General features: G+C 34.7%; 1 long non-coding RNA gene across 1 annotated transcript; it reads left to right on the top strand.

Moving 5' to 3' along the window:
- Positions 1-7,257: 7,257 nt before the first annotated feature.
- On the top strand, positions 7,258-22,604 carry LOC116488260. Its single transcript, XR_004253144.1, has 5 exons — positions 7,258-7,422; positions 7,798-7,863; positions 17,011-17,040; positions 17,692-17,775; positions 19,736-22,604. It is a non-coding gene; the product is annotated as an uncharacterized LOC116488260 (long non-coding RNA).
- Positions 22,605-23,001: the final 397 nt, after the last annotated feature.

Genomic DNA, 23,001 nt, shown 5'->3' with positions numbered 1-23,001 from the left:
GGCATGAACAGGGGACAGCACAAAGTGAAAGTAAACAGGGAAGGAAAAAAATTGTGTTTAAAAAAAATTGACTGGTGTTAAGAATTGAGATTTTTAAACTTGCCTTGATTTCCTTTAAAATCTTTATTTCTAAACTTACTATATTTGTATATGGTTTTAGAAGACACTGCTTTGATTCTATATTTTCTGTGCTTTAAAGCCTTAAAGGACTATCTTGGTTTATAGCAGTGTGTTTGGAAAGAGATAATAGGAAACATGAAACAAAGAGTTATCTCTTGCGTATCCCCAATTGCAATAGTATGTGATCACTATCTTACCTACATTTGTCAGAGTTTATCAATGGCAGATCAAGGGTATGATAAATTTTCAAGGCCCGTGTTAGAACACTGTGGGCTATGTGGCTGATAATCCTCACTCCCAAGGAACAGAACAGATAAGGTTGTGCAAATATCTGTGATATGTACCAAGGTAAAGTCAACATATTTACCAGATTGTAGATGTGTAGATGATCATGTGAAAATTATTCTTTGATCTTGGAGATGTGGGGCTATACAATACTACTGTATTCAATTAAATTCTAAAACAGGGCTATAAAGAGAAGAAATGATGAACAAACACTGGTTGCAAACTTAAAAACAGAGTATCTGAATAACATCTGTTTTTAGGCTACAAAATCACATCCATCAATCAGAAGAGGTTTTAAGTCTTGTTTTAAAGCAATATTCTAAAAAGGTAGCAGCCAGCATAAACATATATATACTAAGAAATAAAAACAATAATAAAGAAGCCCTTAGAAATATCATCTGAAAAAAAAAAAAAAAAAAAAAAAAGTAAGTAAGTAAATAAATAAATAAATAAAATAGTACCCATAAATTTACTGTGTAGACACTGCAGACCCCTAAACAGGAATTTTGAATATAATAAATGACAAACCATTATTACAAATACAATCTGGTAGCCAGACATGTTCTTTTTATGTAGTGCATATGCCAAGGTGTGATTTGAGCACTGAAGCCATCCAAATACTATCTCTAGACACAGTCTGTCTAGGGATGATATTTCTGACTATAATGGAAAATTTGTAGATGACTGCACAGAAAAGAATTAGCAATATTTCTTTTAATACAAAAAAATTAAAATAGATAATTGTATCTGAGTTTAAATTCAAAAATATAAATGTTATATATTTGATAAAAATACATAAAATAGAGTAAACCCAACCACTTCAGTTCAGATTCAAGTCTTGAATTTCTGTAGAACTTGCTTGTCAAATTTGCAACTATATAAATAGATCGTATTTGCATGAATGTGAAGTTCTTGCTCCATTTCTGCCTAACTGTAGACACATACTGGCGTACTGGTTGCTATAGCTCATGTGAGGAAGCAGCAGAGGCTGCACTATTGGGCAGGATGAACCATGAACCAAGGGTGAAGCATAGGCTGTGTCCTTTCTTTTGGGGTGCAGTATCCAAGGTAGGGACAGCATATGTTGGTAGGGACAGCATCCCTCAGTGGTCCCAGGCAATACAATAGATGAGTCAGATCCCAGCCAGGAAATCCATACAGAATGAAAGGAGACAGGCCCTGAAACAGGACTGGAAGTAAAATGACCTACAAGGTCCGGGATCAACACCAAAAAAGCAGTTAGTGAGTCAGGATAGCAGAGACAGGGGCAAGCAGTGTTTTAATTGTACAGGCAGTATTACTAATTGTATAGTAACATCAAAATAAATTTCTTCTGTGCACACAAAATTGCTGATTGGAGTGAGTGGATCTGCCTTGACTAGCCTCATCTGGCCCCCCTCAACTCATTGTTTGCCCATTGCGTCAGGGTTCCATTTAGACAAAACCCAGGAATCTGGTGGGCTTTCACTACCTTGGTCCTTCTTGGGTGGTGCACCCTGGTCAGGGTGGTCACTGTTGCTGCCTTTTTGATTACATTCTTGTTTGCTTGGAGCAACACAATATTGCTGCTCAGAGACAAAATCCTAATGCTCTGTAGTGTGAGGTGTCTGATTGAGAGTGCTCTGGTGGTCACATTGCTGAGAAATATGAGTAAAGCTGATCTAGCCACCAAGATCTCAGCTACCAGGGTTGTCGAATCACAGTTTAGAGGGTAATATTGGTTGTTGGGAGACAGCTAGACTAGATTACCTCAGAGGTCTTTTCTAGCATTAATGATTGAATGTATCTATGATCTTAGAGAGTCTGCTTATAGAATCCATACATATGATTGATATCTACAATAATTAACCCAGGAAAAGAAGAGGTCATGCTATTCATTAGCTGAAGAAAAAGCTCAGAAAAATTCTTGATTGAATACTGAGTTTAGCTATTCGCTAAAGCTTAAACCTTCATCTCTTTTTTTTTTTTTTTCAAACTAATCTACAAAGTTCACTGAGTTTTTCAATGACTTCTGTAATGATAAATTCTTATGTTAGTTCATGTTTTTAAAACATAGAATCATTAAAGAGTTAAACATATATAGTGAGTTAAATATGTATATTTGGAGATGTTGACTATGCATATGTATAAATTACATGTAAAATGTTATTTTCAAATTTAGTACATCTGTTACACATAAAACATATTCAGTATGTGTAGTTGTGATCTCACTCTCTAAAGTATTCATATATTTTTGTTAGCAATCTTCAGATGACCATAACACTTCAGCTTTGTAAGAATGATTAATTTAATCAGACTCTTTGTCTCCTGCCAAAGTATTTGTGTTCTTAAACTCATCATGAATATTTACCTTAATAAAGCTCTCCAAGAAAGTCTCATTTTGTCTGGTAATCATGTGGGGAAAAGAAGTGTCAAAATGAGTACCAGGTACTTATCTTAATTATATGTCTTTTGCACTAGACACTAGCTGAGTTAACTAGTCATAAACTGGTAATATATAAGTAATATACAACAGTTTTCTATATTCCTATTGAAATACATCATTTAATTGCACACCATTAGTAAGCTATTGATTACACAGGTACAATCATGATTCTTTTTTCTAATTACTTTTTCACTTACGCCATATATTCATCATAGTTGGAGAAAAGAGAAAGATTAAGATGGCTTTATTAAAGTTATTATAGTCTTACATTTTCCCTACCTGCCCTCTATGAACTTTGCTTGTGCATGCCTATCAATTCTGAATCTTTAACTCTTCTAAGAGTCATTGAGGCTTGCCTTTATATAGTGAGGAAGATTAATAGGTTATGTAATGCATATCCTTATTTGTTGGAAGCAGAAAGAAGCTTTTTTTGAGATGACAAGATATGTCATTGTCAATAGGAAAAAAAATATTTGCATATAAGAGAAAGATTAGGATGTGGTTCCTTAACTTCTACACACATCTGTCTTTTGAGATTTTCATGGTAGAGTGTCATTCTTATTTTTGCAGAGTTTCACTCTTTTTGTAGTGTATTTTAAAAGTAATAAGTTATGCAAATATATATATATTAAATATATACTAATATATATAATATTTGTATATATATAGAGAGAAATCATTATATTTCAGGTGTACCTGAAATGGAAAGGTACACTTTTTTTTTTCCCCGCAAAGGTATTTAATATACTACACCTGAAACACAATGATTTATAATGACCAGCATGAAACTATGAAATGAGAGCAGAATAGTTCAAGACTTCTATATCACCCAACTTTTTCTCCTGGTAAAAGACATTTCTGCCACATATTATCTTCCCACTGTAAAATTAAGCTCATGAAACTCAGAATGTAGGGATTAAAAAGTTGAAATTGGTGTTCTCTTCTGCAGTGAGCAATTCTAGTGAACACAGGAAATAATACTGGGACTGACTCCCTTCCAGAACAGTGACAGGAGCTTCATTAGCTAAGTAATGATGGTGGGTGTGTAGGAGACACAAGTGTCTTAATTTTCTCTTAAGAGAAAATAGGCAGATGTCCAAGCTGTGTATTGAAATATTTAGGTGAAATATTGACACTGCTGAATTCAGATTACACATTGGTCTCAATGCAGACCAGATATTGTTCCCTTTGGAAATTCTGGCAAGAGCTTTATTTCAGTTAAATGTCTATTAGTTTGCACACACAGAAATCAATATAACTGCAACAAAGAACAGGGTCCTTCACTTTTATTTTTTCCCCTCACTTATCTAACGTTTCATCTAACAAGCAGATTTTAGATGACAAAAACTATTTTGCTTTCATGAAATAAAATTCGTACATCTTTAGTGCAGCCCTTGTGTTAAGCATCGCTAAATTCTAAAAAGTTGTTAAACCCCAGGTGGAGAAGTAAAAAGGCAGACAAATCTGTAAAAAGCTACAGGACAAGCAAACACTACAGTATTAGCTCTCAGAATGTGCTGTTTTTCCAAAATTAATTGTTGAAGAAATCAAGAAAATTCTCACAGAGATATCTAACCTTAGGGAAGGGTTTCTAATATTTACTTTTTAATACTTATCATACATACATTTGTACTTGGATCTCCTCAGTTAGTTAATATACTATTTATGATCTCAAAGAACACAAAAGTGTGGGAGAAAACAATACCAGGATTAAAAAAATAATAATTTCATAGGTGTCTTAATAATAAGTACTATGAGACATAGCAGAGCACAGATGACCAGATTATCATCTTCATACAGAACATCTAGAAAAGGAATTTTCCTTAGATATGCAAATGATGAAGCAGGAACCATTTAACTACTTTGTGTGCAAGAGGTAAGGTGATTTCTCAGCTGTGAAGATGTATTCTCGCAGTTTCAGCCAGAGTGATTGATTGCTTCCTTTGACAGCTCTTTAACTACAGCTTTGGAAAGGCTTAAAGATTGGAAGCTGGTTTGTATCTAGCCCACTTATTTGTAGAAAAGGATCCAAAGAATATCCTGTTAAGAAATAGAGCTTTCCTGACCTGTCATAAAACACGGCAATTGAAAACAGATATCTAGTTGGAGATCCTTTCTAGTGATAAGCGATCATGAAGCATGGTCTGTCCATGGAAGACTACAGGTTATATGGTATCAGATATTTTAATCTCTGTAATGTTCAGAATGAGCAAAGTCAAGGTATAAAGAATAGCACAAAAATGTTGTAAAATGAAAATTCTTAAGTTGGAAATAAACTGTTTAATGGAATTATGATGCTAGTGGAAAACTACAAAACAAAATGATTATCAAATAATTTTGATAATTTTGTTTGTGTAATATCTTTAACAAAAATATACATATATACAAAAAAAGCTTTTTTCTCTCACTCTTAAATCTGCAGTTTCATGTCAGTAAAATCTGTAAGTACTGACATTTTCAGGTTTAATATGAGGTTTTTGTTCCATCTTTTTAAGATTTATTTTAAAATCTTATTTCTTTCAAAATGTCATTTCTTTCCATTGCAGACACAAAATTAACTGTGTGAGCAAACAAACTGGTTGTGTTAGGAACTGAAAAGAATGAAACACCATTAGCACCTAGGGAGATGTGTTTCCAACAATCATCTTAATGAGATGGCTTTCCTTTGAAGTTAGCCTGACCTGTGGGTAATTGTTTTACACCAGTCCCAATGCTAGGAGCAGCTTGACAATATGTTAGTCCATTAAGACACAATGTAACAGTCATGTTAAGTGTTTTCAATTAAATGCATGTTCTATAGATATAAAGCTGTAGTATTGCTAAGCCTGAAGACTTTCAATTGTTTTGAGAATATAGGAATTTCCCTTTTTATCTAGACATAAGTCAGAAGTTCAGATATGTCCAGGTTATAAATTTGGATTGCATGGTTAGAAAAGAATGAGTAGAAAAGCAGTGAACCAGAGGAAATGGGACTCTTCACGCTGATTTATCAGTCCCCTTATACTTGTGCAGCTTTCCTCTCTCTAAACTGTCCCATTGTCTGAAAAATAATAGTGAGTAACTTTATCTCTCTTCTACAATGGCCATAACTATTCTTTATCTCATATCCTTACACTGCGATAAATTTTGTATCTTTGGTTATATGAACAAACATGATGTGATTATTATTAAAACCACAACACCAACCCATCTACTACTCTGATATTTAATAAGGCCTACCTCAGAGCAATATATTTTGTATGAAAAAAAAAAAAAAAAAAAAAACTTTTTTCATTTTGCAATTTTTATTTCCAGACATGAAATGTCTAAATGAAACATTTCAAAACAAGTCAGTCCAGCTAAGAATACTGAACTCTGATATTTAGATTTCAAGTTTGAAAAAAAAAATAAAAAGGAAAAGAAAAAAAAAATAGAAAAAAAAAAAAAGAAGTTGCAGATTTGAAATTCATTGGGACACTTTTGAATAGTATGTTTCAATACTTTTGAATATGATAACTTCTGTGTTCCCTCAAGATGCTAGTCACAGATTCTGAACATTACATTTCCTCTGTGGTTTTGGTATTTTTGCTGCCAGCTGTACTGCCTGGTATGAAGTTATGGATGAACTTCTCACTGCTGCTTTGACAGGTTTCAGGCAGAAGAATTGTGCCACCAGTTCTCTTCAGGCCATGCCACACAGCAACAGTTGACACAGATGGAAATTATGGCCAAAATGAGGATGGAAGTGTTTTAGAACCCAGTTATTAAAGAGAAAATACAAACTACATTGCAAAACATTGCTTTTTTTTTTTTTTTTTTAATGGAAAATTTCCAATGGGTAAAGAAAAAAAAAAAAAACAACAACAAAACACAACAAAATAACAACATGGGTACAATGTCTGAAAATTCTCTTTTGAATATAACTCGCTATTTTGTAGAATTATAAAAAATAAACTGAAATATTTTGAACAAGATTGTGACTCTTGAAGATGAGCTTCACTCTTGTGTTCATTTTTTAATTTTGTTAGTTGTACACTAATTTATGTGTAAGAAAGGAAAGCACTAGTTTGAGAAATTTCTGTCAGGAACTTGATTTATGCTTCGGTTTTATTTAAGATGCTATACTCAAAGTCATTATCCATAGCTAAGATTTTCAAATGGATCTAAATAGGATAGATGATAAAATCCCTTTAAAACACGTCATCATTATTCTGGTTAGCTCCTATGAATCTGTGCTATATGACTATGTTTCAAAAGGCAATGTCCAGACAAAACTTAGGACAGCAGATGCATACACATAGAGCTGAAGTACCAATTAAAAAAAAAAAAAAAAAATTGTTGACCTTGTTCATACTACCCTAGATTGCCAAGTCTTCTCAGTGATTTTTTTTTTTCTTCCCAAAAGAAAACCTCACTTTTTTTTTTTTTCTTTGAATTAACAGGAAAGAAAATTAGATGAAATTTCCTGGTGCTTAAAAGAAGTGCTGGACCATCACAAGATAATTCTTTCTTCACAGAAGAAAGCAGAAATATAATTCCTCTTTCTTTCATAAGAGATTGGATTTTTGTAACACCACTTCAGCCAAATTTATTGGAAAACCTCCAAACCACTGGTAACACTATTTCTTTTTTTTTAATATTTTGTATTCTCTTGAGCTAGCAAGTACCTAGTTGTCATGTATACAGTACATGTAGAAGTAGTAGTTGATTCAGTTCCGTGATAACTACATTAGCCTGTTGTACAATAACAAACCATACCATCCAGAGTTCTACCTTACTCCTAGGTCAATATTGTATCTCTCAGTGACATTACAGAGAGTTCCAAGGCTAAGAAATACCAGTATTCATAGTGTCCCACTCCATGGTCTCTTCACAATGTGGATACATTCTGAGTATTTCAAGGATGTATTTATATTTAATTTGATGTTAAACATATCAGAAATATTTTGAACAGAACCTATCTTCATGTGAATTCCTCCTTCATCCAGACTTGTTATTGTTAGCTGTCAGTGAGCAGTAAGAAGATGAGAGGACTCTAGTACGCTCTACTACAGGTATGTTGAGATGACTAATAATCATGCTTAGAAGCAGAATCTGCATTTCCCCTCCATTGCAGAAGATATATGTCCTGCATATGAAGAATTTACTACTCGGTTGCATATTCAATACAGCTAACTTTAGCAAAGTCTTCTGTAGTTTCTAAAAATTTGTGTTAAACTAAAAGAACGGTACTCCTTTTTCTTTCAACCATGTAATCCAACTTAAAAACAGTGGAGGAGATTTTGATTAAATTTTCTAAACAATATCACCTTTCAGAAAGGTAGAGACATGAAAACTTTTAGGGAGAATACTGGAAGTTTTGGAAAACTCATTATAAATTGAAAAGAGATTGTAATATTAAATGGTATTTAACATAGACTTTAAACTCTGGAAAGCTGTGAATAATCCTTACTCACATAAGTCATTTGTATACCATAAAGAATGAATGCCACCTCTTGTAAAAAATATAATGCTCTGTTCAAACTTACTACATTATTTCAGTATGTTTTATTTATTTAGCAGATTTTGCAAAAAAAAAAAAAAAATGTAATCTGAATGCAAATTAGCCTATAAATATGTCAAGAATATAGGGTTTTAAAGTACCAACTTGGAGTTCTATGCTGGGAACCACCCTTTCCTCCCATCCATTGTTTGCACAAATTGAAGATCCTGCTCAGCCTTCTTTTCTCAAGATGAACAGCCCTAGTTCTCTCAGCCGTTCCTCAGATGTTTCAGTCCCTAAATCACCTGTGTCCTTTTGCTGGACTTGATTATGAGGTTCATACTGTTCATACTGTTCATATAAAGAAGTTGAAGAACTTCTTTACCAAAAGGGTTGTTAGGCATTGGAACGGGCTGCCCAGGGAAATGGTGGAGTCGCCATCCCTGGAGGTCTTTAAAAGATGTTTAGATGTAGAGCTTAGTGATATGGTTTAGTGGAGGACTTGTTAGTGTTAGGTCAGAGGTTGGACTCGATGATCTTGAGGTCTCTTCCAACCTAGAAATTCTGAGATTCTGTGATTCTGTGATGTCAAGCTACACACTATTCTTTGCCAACATGGTCTACCACTTTCTCACTTGAAAGGAACTCTTTGTGTATCTCCGCCATCATTTCTAATTTAAATATGTCTTTATTATGTTGGTAACCCTGCTGGCAAAGAAGGTTTTGCTCCACTTGATTCAGTGTATCCTCTCTTTCCAGTAGTCTCTGATCTTCAGCAAGGGTCCTGTGGTCATAGAAAGCAAGACCCATCTTCTGACACCAGCTGCATAGGAATTTTTTGACCCACAGAATATATCCATTCCCCCTCAAACTCTTCCTCTTCACCATCAGGATCGAGAAGACACCATCTGAACCCCTATTGCCTTCACCATCTACCCCAGAGCCAAGTAGTCATAGTTAATACATTCCAGGTCTTTTCTGACACTATCATCAGTGCATATATGAAAAAGCATATATGCAGGGGTCTGCTGTTGTCTGAGTGCTGAAAAGCTTTGGCTGACTTCCCACTATGCTCCAGACCCACCCCTAAACAATTAGCAAATATGTCCCAACAGGTGATGTCATTAGTCTGCGTCTCTGTCCCCTGCAGCAAGGGCACTGTTGTCACTTACCACTTATTCCTTGTGCCATCAGCCATCTCAGAAAATTCACTGGAGGGAGATCCCAATGCCTTCTTCATCATTGCCAGTCTGCATATGGAGCATTCTGGTATTGTCATCCAATCAAATTTAATTAAATCATACTAATTCTGAACAGTCGGACTGAAGGAGTAAAAGAAAGAAATTGAAATGGTGAAGAAGGAATTGATTTCTTGTCCATATCTCACCAAAAGCCCAGCATCATTCATCACTAGAAGAATAAGAATAAATCCGACAAGGTCAATCAAAGACAGAGAAGTAATGATTAATTCATAGGGAAAATCTTATGCAATGGAAAGCCAGTAACAGCACTTTTTTGAGTCTCTAAAGTCATGTTCTAGGTCAAGGTCTCTTCAGTGTGAGGGTCATGACCTCTCCAGAGGTCACCAAAAGTAATCATGGGGTCATGGAGCACTGACAATTTATTACAATTACTGTAAAGAAAAGCTTACCTTTCCACTCCTAACATATCTTTCAACTTCAAGGCCAAGTATCAATCTATCATGAGCCTCTCAAAATGTATGCACAGATAACACACAGTCTTGTCACTGTTAGTATGCACTGGCATTTTCCTACTGGTTTACAGGAAATGCAAGGGTTTCCTGCCATTCTTCTTGCTTGTCTTTTACTTCACAGAAGGTGCCCTGGTATTCTAATACTACTGATAAGAGAGGAGAGATGCATTTCTGGGAGTTCAAAGGCACAGATGAGGCAGAATCCCACAATGGAATAAGCATGAAATAATGTGACATGTGGACAGGCTATGGTGAATAGCATAAGGTTATAAAATAACTTATATAAAACATAGAACTTCATGCAGTCCCAGTCAAAGTGAAGCAGGAAGCAAAATAAATTGCAGCCAAGAAGGGATGGCAAACTGCCTGCTCTGAGTATGCTTGAGGAAATAAAAACGTGCCTTTCTAAGATGATCAGCAAATCCCCATCTTATCTTTGCAATTCTGTTCCTGCCACTGTTGCCAAAGACAGGAGGGAGGACTGGAAAGAGAGAAGGCGGCATTTCCCATCAAAAGTAGCTCTTCTGAAACTGTTTTCTGGCTGTCCTCTCTGGCCCAGACCTGAGATTCACACTCTTCCCCTCACTAAAGCAGGACCTCTTCAGTTATCTGCCAATTCCTGGTAACTCAAGAAGAGTAGGGACACTTGCATGCAAAACATTGGTGTTAAAGGTGGAAGATTGCACAGAACAGAACAGGAAATGGGGAACAGGAAACAGGGACTGAGATGGGAAGGGATGAAGGGTTTTCAGGACTGTGGAGCAGCGTAAAAATAAAGAAGTAAATAAAGTGCTTTCACCTGTTGCACTTTCCTGTGCACTATCTTTGTTATTTCTCTAAAGATCAACAGCAGATTTTTTTTTTTTTTTGCAGCATGAAAAGTGTATTTTGAGCACTGTATTTATCTGCTCTGAGAACAAAATACTTCTTGGCCTTTTAATTTACTTTTGCTGTTCCCTTTCAGTTGTCACTCTCACCCAGTCTGTCACCCTGTTGTTTTGTGGGTACCCAAGACAAGGCACCTTGATGTTTAATCATTTGCTGCAGTGCACAATAGCTAATTGTCTCGTCAGAGCATGTCAGCTACATGTTACCTTGCAAAACAGGGCTCCAGATACCTTATCACTGTTCTCGGGTGTGCTCCAGACAGTCTACTCCAGCCAAATAACAACATGTAGGAAACAGACACAGACAGATAATGACAATCTGAAATGTCAGAAATCAAGGGAACCAATAAGCTGAGAACACTGCATAAAAAAGCCAGTTTTGATCTAAAATCAAATTGCCTTATCAACCAATCACTGAAGGAAACAATCCAAACTGCAGCATAAAAGTTTGTAGAGAGTTGGCATTAGACTCTCAGCAGGCTTTGGGACTGAAATCAGAGCCATTTTTAGAGTATTAGGTGGCAAGTGCTTAACTTGGGCAGACAGACAAGATTTGTACTAGGTTGACTTTATATGGTTTGTTGCAAGACAGTTGGATGAAGAGCCATAAAGGAAGATAGAAATTGGATTGAATACCTCATTTTTTTCCCTTGCAGCCTTAGTAGGGACTAGTGGGTTGTCATACACAACACAGTGAAGTCAGGAAGAGCATGGAAAAAAATGCTTACATCAACAAGCATTGGTCAAGCATTGGAAGGGGCTGTCCAGAGAAGTGGTGGGGTCCCCATCCCTGGAGGTGTTTAAAAGATGTGTGGACATGGCATTAAAAGGCATTGTAGGTCTGGCTGATGGTTGGATCCGATGATTTTGAAGGTCTTTTCCAACCTAAATTACTTTATGTTTTTATGAGAAAAAAAAAAAAAAAAAAAAAAACAAACAACAATTAATTTGTGGAGAAAAAAAATAATTAACAGTGGAGAGTCAGTTAAGGCAAGAGTTCCACAGTAAATGGTATGCTAGGTACCGTATGTCTAGCAAATAAACAAATGTCTGCACAAAACTTATTACCTGAAAGATAATAGGAAATGCTGGAGGTTGGAATCAGGGCATATCTTGAAAGGTGATTGCAGCTTTATCACTCTATAAATGTTTTTTATTAAAATGATGAGATGTAATTTATGAAAGTAGGCAAGACATGAAAATGTGAGTCTTGTACAGATCTCTGTGTCCACATGCAAACCTAAGTTATTCTTATCTGCCTTAGAATTTGAATAAAGTTAACATAAGACATGATTTATATCTTTCAATGCTCATGCTTATATCTTTCACATGCTCACTTTAGTGGATGTATCAGGTAGTTGTAGGCAGTAGGAATCATAAGTAAGAAACAATGCTGAGATGTGTCCACGTTACTTTAATTATAAAAACACTTTTTAACAATGGCTATAGCTTCTTTTTTTTTTAAAAAAAAAAAAAAAAAAAAAAAAAAAGAAGGAAAATCACTGTCTGGCTATCTGGCTACAAAAGAACCTACAGTACAAACTTAATAACTCAGTATTTTTCAGATGAACTCTGGAAGCCAATATTTTGTTTCAGTATAAATGTGGATTCTAATACGTTCATTTCAATAAGAGAAATTTTTAAGGTTTGGAATCTTAATCTCAAAGCTAAGTGTAAGGATGAGCAAAAATACACTAGAGGAAGTTTTCAAAATCTGAGTTTTTTGTTCACATCACTGAAATGTACATTCTTGAATTTCTTAGGATCAAAGGAAAATATCACTTTCACCTTTGTGTGTAGGTTGATAACACATAGAATCCATGATTAAATTCATATATATTAATATAATTTTCACTGAATTTATAAGGCACAAGTCCTGGGAAAAAAAAAAAAAAAAAAAAAAAAGAAGCTCAATTCTATCTTATATTTATATTCTATCTTATATTTATCAGTAAAGTTGCTATAAAGCAGTGTAAAATAAAAGATAAAAGGAGGTATTTTCAGGTTGTATGAACAAAATTAAGAAAATGATAATATACATGTATGTCTACTTTTCCCAAAAAAATTAAAATTGTACATAAAATAAGATCATTCATCATCATAATATAGCCAGTTAAAGTCCTGCACATATGACATATGTAAGAATGAGTGATAAGCTCTTAAGTTTTAAGGCCAGAAAAATCATTGAAATGATCTTGTCTGACATACATTATAACACAGATCATAAAACCTCATCCTGTTTCTTTTCTTCATGCCATTAACATGCCTTACTTCAAAGAATTCCAATAAATAGCAGAACATTTTCTATAAAACTCTTCAATCTTTTTTTTTTTTTTTTTTTTTTTTTTTTTTTTTTTTTTTTTTAATGGAGTAGGCAGTGGCTTATGCATTACACTGTTAGGAAGGTTTGTGCTATTTATAATCTTCACTGAAAGTGTTATAACTGTATCTCTCATTCCAGACCTTGCCTGCAGGTTAGATGCAATTGTACAAGTCTTTCTGTCATTAAACTAATGGGTTTAAATTTGAAAAAGAATGTTTTATGGCAGGCAATGAAGCATCACAGCTGATTAGTTGATTCCTTATAAAGGAAGGTTTTTGTTCTTGGAGGTGGGTTTTGTTTATTTATTTTTTTTTCCTTTTCTTTTTCTTCTCCTTGTTGTAAATGTCATTCAGATTTCAATATTAGAGCCAGCTAGCTTAACAGTTTACTGTGTGGTTGTACTGGAACTTGTAAATTGATGAAAAGATGTTTTCTTTCTAAGAAAAACAGTTACGACCACTTTGACCAGTTGGATCACAGCAATCATATCGTCATAGGTGTGAAATCATATAATTATAGAATGGCTCAGGTTGGAAGAAACTTCAAAGATCATGTAATCTCCCTGCCACGGTCCAGGGATGCCACCCACTAGATCAGGGTGCCCAAGGCTTCATTCAACCTGGCCTTGAACATCTCCAGGTATGTTCAACCTCAACCACATCACATCATTCACAACCTCTCTGGGCAACCTGTTCCAGTGCCTCATCACCCTCTGAGCGAAGAGTTTCCTCCTAACCTCTAATCTAAATAAATCTCTTCTCTTTTAGTTTAAAACCATTTTCCTTTTTTCTGTCATTATCTGACTGAGCAAATAGTAGCTCTCCATCTTTTTTATAAGTCTCCTTTAAATATTGCAAAGCTGCAATAAGATCACCTTGGAAAAGGAAAGCTACATCTTTTCCAATGCAGAGCTTCCAAAATTGTCTGAATCAGAACATCAAAACCTCACAAGACCCTCATAAAAATCATGACATTTTAATATACAATACTTGTGACTTGTATATGGAAGTTGTTATTGAATCATGCTCTAAATATACATTCTTATTTGATCTAGAAAGAAAGAGAAGTTACCATGAGATCTAATTTTTTACGTTTATACATTCTAGATATGTTTATACAATGGATTTCTTGTCCAATGGGTGGTGGCTTCTATTAAGATGTTTTTGTAACAGTCCATTACAGTCTCTGTTCAAAGAGGCTCAGTACACTTCTGTTTTTGTGCATTATGGAAATGTAAAAAAAAATAATGGTTGTCTGTCAGTCTGGCCATGATCTCACTTGCTTTTTAGGAAATGCTCAGATGTTGGAAATAAATCAAATGCAATAAATTAAATCATTTTTTTTCTGTGCTGACACTTCTTTTTCTTACATGGAAAAAAAATATATATATTTTTTTAAGAAATATCATGTTATTGAAAAAGAAAACAGACTCTGAGAAACAAGAACAAAATCTGCAATTCTAGAGCAGAAAAGCAAAAGTATTGTGACTAGTATTGTCTGAGTAACACCATCAATAATCAGGTGCATGTTTCAATATGTCTTGCTAGAGGGATTTATCAGAAGCCTGCTATGGCAGGATAGCTCTTCAAACAGCCTGCAGCTCTATAAAGCTGACACTAGCAGTAGTTGACACAAGTAGTGGCTGACACTACTGCTAGCAGCCAGCTTGAGAAGGTCAAGACAGATGATCTTTTCAGATAAGTGTCTATGCATTAGGTGCATGCCAACATGAATGCTATAGATTATACATGCTAAAGTATATTATTTTTATCACCACAAGAAAGCCTGTACAGGAAGCCAGTTCCCATACTGACTTTGTCTTTAAAACTTCTATTCTTTGCAAACCCTTTTCTTTCCCTTTACTTTGATTTCACTGCTTCTGTTTATATGGTCAGAGGACAGAACTAATGGGAACTAATTTATTAATTTATTTAGTTCCCTAATGGGAACTAATTTATTTTCCCCCTATTTATTTTTTATTATTAGCTTTCTCGATTAAGCTTGTCCTACAAAGCCTCTAGATTTCTCTCCTAAGCAAGACTCTTTTGATAGACTTAGTAAAACCATTAAATACTGCTTTGTGCAGACACCAATTTTAAGGAGCTGTTATCTCTAGTCTCTGTATAAGGAAGTATAACCAGGCCCCTCCATGATCTTATCAGCTCTATTTAGTAGATCTCCACTCCTGCAGTAGTCGTGTTTCTCTTCGGAAACTGTAGTAAGAGGTACTCAGGTGCCTATTCTAGCAGTCATGTTCTGACAGCCATGACATCTGTGGAGGGAGCTCTTCTCAAATGTCTGCTGTATATCAAGACGTCTTTAAAATCCTTCTGTCTTTTGGGCTAATTTGTATGGCAATGAGAACTTTCAAATATTTGGATCCAGCTGTCACCACTCACACAGGGTGACCTCACTGTCAGAGTTATATTAAGAGTATTAAGAGCTACTCTGTGATAGCTCCAAATGAGATGGTATGTCTATACGATACAAGTCAGAGTTTATAGAAAGAGAAAATCCTTCATTAGGGTAACTAGTAAAGATGGAAGGAAGAAAAAAAAAAAAAAAAAAAAAAAGGAAGCTTTCAAGAAAGCAAGAACTTTAATAGAGTCAACATACTTCAAAGCTAAATACAGGCTTAAAAAAATTGCCCTGAACATAATAATATATGATATTGGTTGGACAGTGCGAAAAGGTAGCTGGTACCTTCTAAAGCAGAAGACTGTTTCAAGTGAAGAGAGTCATTAAGCTGTTTATCTTGCTATCAGAAACAAGGAAAGGAAGGATTAATAGCCTATGAAAGATAAGATACCAGCATGGAAGTGGGAGAGAGAAGATAGTATGTTTGAAAAAAATGCAGCTTCTACCAAAGCCATGATAATTATTTTCTAGTTGGCTTGCTGACAACAAAGGTGAAATTGTGCTTTAATCAGGTTGCAGTATGTTTGCTTTATGATACAGTAATCAGTAGCATGGAACATGCAGATATTAATGTGGCTTTAACTTGTATAAATATCTAGTTTTGACTTAAATTGTATGTTAAGACGTGAGCTGAAATTGGTTAACTGATTACTCCTGTAGATGTTGAACAATAATGACATAAATGTTGGCAAGTTATTTGTTGCGAAGATGCATGTTACCACCACCATTAGGGCTTCATCTTTTGAGAAGAAGCTTTCAGTGATCTAGTATACAAACATGCACATGAGGTTTTATTTTTGTGAAGACCTTTACTAATACACTGAACACTGTTCATATTTGAGTGGTACATGACTTTCCTGAGTGAACTGTTTCTTTGACAAATGTGTTCTTCAACAAATAGTGATAGACAATGCAAGAAGAGGTATTTCTTTAAGTTATGCAGATGACAGAATAAGGCATGTGACTGAAATTCTTCCACTACAATACATAATAACTTGGTTTCAGGAATTCAAGAGTACTTAGGGAGTTTTTTTAAGTAACATATATTTAAGGATCATTTCAATGATTTTTCTGTTCAGTTTAGGTTTTGTCAAGAACAACTTTTACTTTGCCTTTTTTAAAGGAATTAGTTTGCAGAGTTAGTTCATCCATTGTACATGACTCTCTGCAATGATGAATCTACTGCTTTTCCTGTCACTTATTCCTTGTTTGATGTTCTATAACTTTCCTGGAGCTGATACATAAACTCATCTGCAGTAACAGTGAAGGATTATTCTTTCCATCTTAGATCACTAGAAAGAGTCTGTGTTTTTGTACTCTCTTTTATGACTCATATATTTATTAAGAAGATTTAACACTATTTTCATCTTTCCTCAGTTAATAGAGAAGCCAATCCTTTAACAACAGGTAAGACCATCACAGTTAGGATCTTCAGCAAGAGGATCCATCTGAATCACTTGTTTATTTTTATGTCTTGATGATCTATTTCTGGTTCCAGACAATTCATTCTGCAGTTTCTTGAGATGCCCACCAAAAACAGTGTTACAAAACAATCATATATTTCTAGCAGTTGTTTACTAATTTCTTCTATTCTATGGTGTTAAATTATTTAATATAGGTCTTCACAGCTTACCTTTTAAAATTTAAGTGGCAAGAAAAAGCTATTCCTTGTGTTGTTAGAGCTTCTTTTATACTTATGGTGATTGACCAAAACAAAATGGGGCAAAAGACTATGTCTAAAGCAGGAATTTTCTCTGCAGTCCAATAGTATTGCTGCTAAGCCCCATACAAAATATGTCAGTATTCTCATTTCCATTTCCTGCTATTAAAGTATATAGAAGGATTTGGGTTACAGAATAAGCCTAGCTGTCAGACACCTGTCTGCTTTGCAGCTAGTTACTGTATGCATTATTTACTTTTAGTGATTGATAATATTACAGCTGTTGAAATTAGCAATGTTCAGCCTTCCTTTGCTTGTAAGTTTCATTTGGTTTTAAACTTTATAGACAAGGCTTCTAGATAGTCATGATACAAAATACTGCTACCATCTTTTGACAGGATTTCAGTATTGCCTGTATGAATTATGAAGAGTACGTTGACAACAAGATCATATTTGACAAACGTTATACTTCTTTAATGCTTGTGAGTGTTCCAATAACTAGCTTAATCTGTGATGTTACTTTTCAATTTGTGTCCTTATTCACATAGCACCTGTCTCTGTAGTTAGTGAAGCCTGAGGATACAATCATTTAATGTATTGTTTAATCACTGCGAGGCTTCATGAAAGGCCTTTTATATAGTACTGCCAACCTGATTAACAAGGCATACCCGTTGTCATAGTAGTCACAACATTAAGATTTCCAGATTGTTTAAACTTGTCATAAACTTCAGTGTAAACTCTCCAATAGTGACATCTCTGACAGTACTAGTAAAATAGTGCTAGATCATCCTGAGGAACAAACCACTACTGATGTTTATAGTTAACGTTGTGGTTTTCCAGAGAGCTTTGTTAGAGGCATCTGACCATATTGCAGTGACAACTTGTGTAGATATGTGAGGCATTTTAGCTGACACTGTTTTCATCCCTTTCCTATCTGGGCATAAATGTTCAATTCAGTTGATCAACAATGCTATTAGTTAACTCAAGATTCCAATAAAACTGCCAATACAATAGCTGTTCTTGATGTGATATTATGTCACCACTGGACAGAATTTTAAACTAAAATCTCTTGGGTGTTTTATCTTCTGGAGCCTGTAGTACGTTTCTTTTGATGTGTTGATTTAGAACCTGACCTACAACAAGAAGAATTATAAGACTTTCAGAATATGGTAAAAGAAGAAGTTTGAGGGCAAAATTGAACTGACAGGTTTAAAGGTGTCAATGTTCTTGTGAGCCATGGCAGCAGCTGGTTAGAAGAGTTGTCCTGAAAAGAAGTGGTTCTTCAACTAAAAAGTATCTGATAAATGAGAAAAAAAAAAAATACAAAAAATCTCTTTTTGTTACTGAGGACTATTTGTGGATGGTATTTTTAACTATGCATTAACATAATCATCTTGGGTTACTTCTGAACTGTTGCTCACTTATTTTTTTATTATTTTTTAATAATCCCTTTGGGACAGACTGTATTTCTCAATACATCTGTATAGTGTGAAAACCATAATGTGCAACGAGTATTATAAGAATCTTAATGGATTAATATGATTGGACTATAAAGAATAAGGTAAAGTAAAGACAGAAAAGTTCCCATGAGCATTCAATTGCACAGTTAAAAAGTAAACATTTAGACATATTCTTTAAGTACATTATATAAAAGCTTGTTAAATAACTGAGGCAATTTATGTAAGTGTTATTATGGTTGTTATTATTATCATCATCATCATCATCATTAAGCACACACACAAACAGACTGTATCTAAACATCCACCATGTCTATTTTTTACACATTCCATAAGACTGATGCTTACAATTACTGGTCATATTGAATTTCTTCAGGACATGACTTTTATTATTAGAATTTGCAGTGAGCACAGAGATAAATGTTTTTAGCAATGAAGTTTGTGAGCTAAACTACTGTACATCAGATCAAACATTCCTCCACTGTGATGGATGACTTCCTTTTAGCTCTAAACTTCTGAGGCTGTTCTGTTTATTTCATTTCAAGCTCATTTTAATCCACACTTGAAGGAGCCAAATCTATATTCAGCATTGTGACTGCACTGTGTTCTTGTCAGATCATTCCCTTTATTTTGTTACTGATGCTATTTAAAGGTTCTCTGCTAGAAAACTTAGACTTTGAAAATGCATACATGTTAATTTTGCATTCTGTATGCATGCTCTGTGATAAAAAACAAATGTTTCTGTAGCTAATAACCACATAACGTATTATGTTCCTCTGGCTAAAGATCACTTTTGCATTAGGTAAAATGGTACATTAGCTGGTCAGATTAGGTCATCAGATTCGATCAGCAAGCATTTATTATTGTTATTGTTATTGTTATTGTTATTATTATTATTATTATTATTAACTGTTGCTGTCTTGAAAGTTAGTAAATAAGAGAGAGGATGTATTTGTACTAATGCCTTCTTTCTTTCCATCTCCAGGTTTGAGTCAATTGGCCTCTATATATTCAGAGATGTCTGAAGAGCCACGACTTTCAGCATCAGCTGTAGCTGAAAGCATCTATTTTTCAGTGGAAATCTTTCAAATCTGCTGCCAAAATGACACTAGGAAAGGAGAAATCCCCATTATCTTCAATTGACCATTCTATATCAGACACAAAGCCTTGAGCACTAGCCAAAACTAAAATGTTTCCCTGTTGTATTTGTGTTTGGTAGTGTTTGTGGTAGATATGATCATAAAACCACTGAATTCAGTTTTCAATATCTCACCACTCCCATCTGTATGCTTATCAGTAGCAGCTAAGCAAAAGGGTACATTTAGCAACATGATTCAGGTCCTAAGCCACTGGCATGATGTTTTGGTCTCATAAGCACATTAGGCAGCTTTATGGGATTTGCATTTAACAAAACTGTAAGGAGATTAATTACTGCTCTTTAAGCCACTGGAAAGTAATGTAAAATCAATTACTTTATTATTGGCTAGGCCAGACCACATGGTAGTAGGCAGGACAATGAACATAGTACTCTAACTCTCCTTTAAAGGTTCCCATTACCAAAGACTGTTCAGATATGTGGAAATGATCATGAAACACAGGATAACGATAACAAATTTTTAACAAGGGGACATTTTTGGATTTCAGTGATGATTAGACATAAGGTCTTTGTAGGACTACAGTAGCCTTTTCTATTTCACTGAAGACTGCTGAAAAATTCTGCAAATAATGAATAGGCGTCCAATGTTTTCTCCCTACAGATAAACAGCCATGGATTTATCATTTGATAATTAATGCATAGCTCAGTGACAACAATTCAATTTGTCTGCAATTTGTCTATTACAATGTTTACAGTGTTTGCACTGTACTGTGTTTCACAAAGCATTTTAAACAGTTCATCATAAAGAATCAAATGAGAATTTGCTTCTGGATTTTTGAGAATAAGGTTGAAAATATTTTCTGGGATTTAACTTAGGGGTATGACTGTAAAATCAGTAAAGCTATAAACAACCTCTCAACTTATGTTCATTTTTCTCATTTGTCTTATGTCCTCCTTCTTCCGGATGCTTTAGAGCACAGGGTATTTTATAGTGACTTAAAATGGCAAATCACACATAGTGGAGACATACCATGGTGTAAGTCTGCATTCCTTGGACAAAGACACACACTTCCAGCTGCTGAAAGCAGTATAATGCCTCATTAGTTGGGAAGGAGGCAGAGAGCAGCTACAGTGTTGTGAAAGCAGCAATTTTCTGTCGATTGCTAGAGGGAAGATAACAGGGGGTAAATCTAATAATCCTAAGACTGCTATTAGTATAATGTCTATTAAATTCTTTAGAGTTTTTCATGATCAATAATGACTCCAAATCCAAGTATTTGGTGGCCCATCAGGGAGTCTAATTCTTGGTGTATAACTTATATGCTAACTAAAAAGGGAGTCCTGCTGTGTTTTATCTTATTTCATTATGTAGCCCCAAAATATGAATTAGGGAAAGGACACTTTCAACCAATATTTTTTACTGAGAAGAGCTAGGTCCCACAAACATTGCTACTACAAGTGTTCAAAGATGGTTGAGCTGTAATTGTACACTGTTCTGACTGATGAAAAATTACTCTCAAAGCTTGCCTGGTTGTAGATATTCTAAATCATTCCAGCCTTATTCATATTAACTTATTTATTTATTTATTTACTTACTTATTTATTTATAATTACGTGGAAGAGGGAGGACATCATTACAGCAGTTCAAAAATGTTGCTACCCATACTTATTTAATATGATAAACTTTATTTTCTGGATGAATGGATCACACATTTTGTTATCTTGAATAACATGTTACTATCAGTACATGGATAAAAATAACATGAGATAACTGTTGGCAGTAGGAACAAAGTGCCTCTTCATTCAGGTCATAATATGAAGTAAATGCATCCACTAGTAGAAGGCTCAAAAAAAGTTGTATTTACTTCTAAAGTGGCAAAATATAATTAGCAAATCCTGAACCTTGCACAGACACACTGAACTGGGATGAATTCTCACTAAATTAAAAGGGGAGGGGGAAGAACAATATATTCAATGAACCGCATTTAACTAATTAATATAATTTTGTAATCTTCAGGTAAAATAGAGCTATAAGATGTAAATTCCTTCAGGAAATTCACACACCTTACTGGCTTTCAAAATAATTTTGTCTTCCAGTGTAACAAAAGCTTATAAAACAGGGCTGGTTGATCCTAAATCAGGTGAGCATTTGTTTAGAGAAACAATTGAGATAATCACGAAAGTAAGGCTTGAGGAACAAAAATGCTGAAGAACAAATATATCATAGGAAGTTTGTTATGAAAAAAGAAACTGTGCTCTGCTCTTTTGCAGGAAAATAAATTTGTATGTACTGAAATATGAAGGAATGACCAGATTCTGCAGCTACATCCAAACAGGTCAGAGAGCATCCCCCTGCAGACTGTGATTCTGTTGTGCATTAGACATCAATGGAGACTCCATAAGCTCACTCACATAGACACTTCATATGTTCTCTCATCTGGACACTGGAAAACAAATGGGTGCAAGCAATTATGTAATAACTTCTGGCCAAATAAACAAACAAGCTGTTTTTTTTGCCTCTTCTTCAGTTTCTTAAATCAAAATACTCAAATAACAAAGCAGTGATTAGGGAGAAACTGCTCATGTGTCAGGAATGTGACTGTCTGCTTTTAAGATAAGGCTTGGCAAAATTCTGGCCAGAGTCTTGGCACACTGAATTAGATAGGAATCAAAATGTGTCCTTTTTACAGCTGGTCTTCAAATACTTGTCTGATGAGAGAACTTAGTGAAATTTCCCATTCAAGCCACTAAGTGTCACAACAGCCTGAATACCTAAGACTGATATCTTGTAGGTAGCAACTTCAGGAAAAAAAAAAAAAAAAAAAAAAAAAAAAAAAAAAAAAAAAACAACCTTTCTCAGATTACTTAGGTTTTGGTCACTTACTGACTAATCATCTCCTGACTAATCCTCCATAAAACTGAAGTCTCAGTGGTTTCCTTTTACCCCCTTCCTGATTGGAAAGTTATATTCTTCCAGACAGGAAGCAGGAGCAATCTCATGTGACATACATAATCATGAACGAACATAGCCAGAATTTTGAAAAATGAGCAACAACAAAAGCTCACTCTAAGGTTATGTACATTTTTCCTGTAAATTATTCCCTCATTTCCAACATATTAGACAGTATAGAAAGTGTTGAAAGAGATATATGGTA

This window comes from Aythya fuligula, chromosome 3 (assembly GCF_009819795.1).
Source record: "Aythya fuligula isolate bAytFul2 chromosome 3, bAytFul2.pri, whole genome shotgun sequence".
NCBI lineage: Eukaryota > Metazoa > Chordata > Aves > Anseriformes > Anatidae > Aythya > Aythya fuligula.
This window is presented reverse-complemented; position numbering and strand designations above follow the sequence as displayed.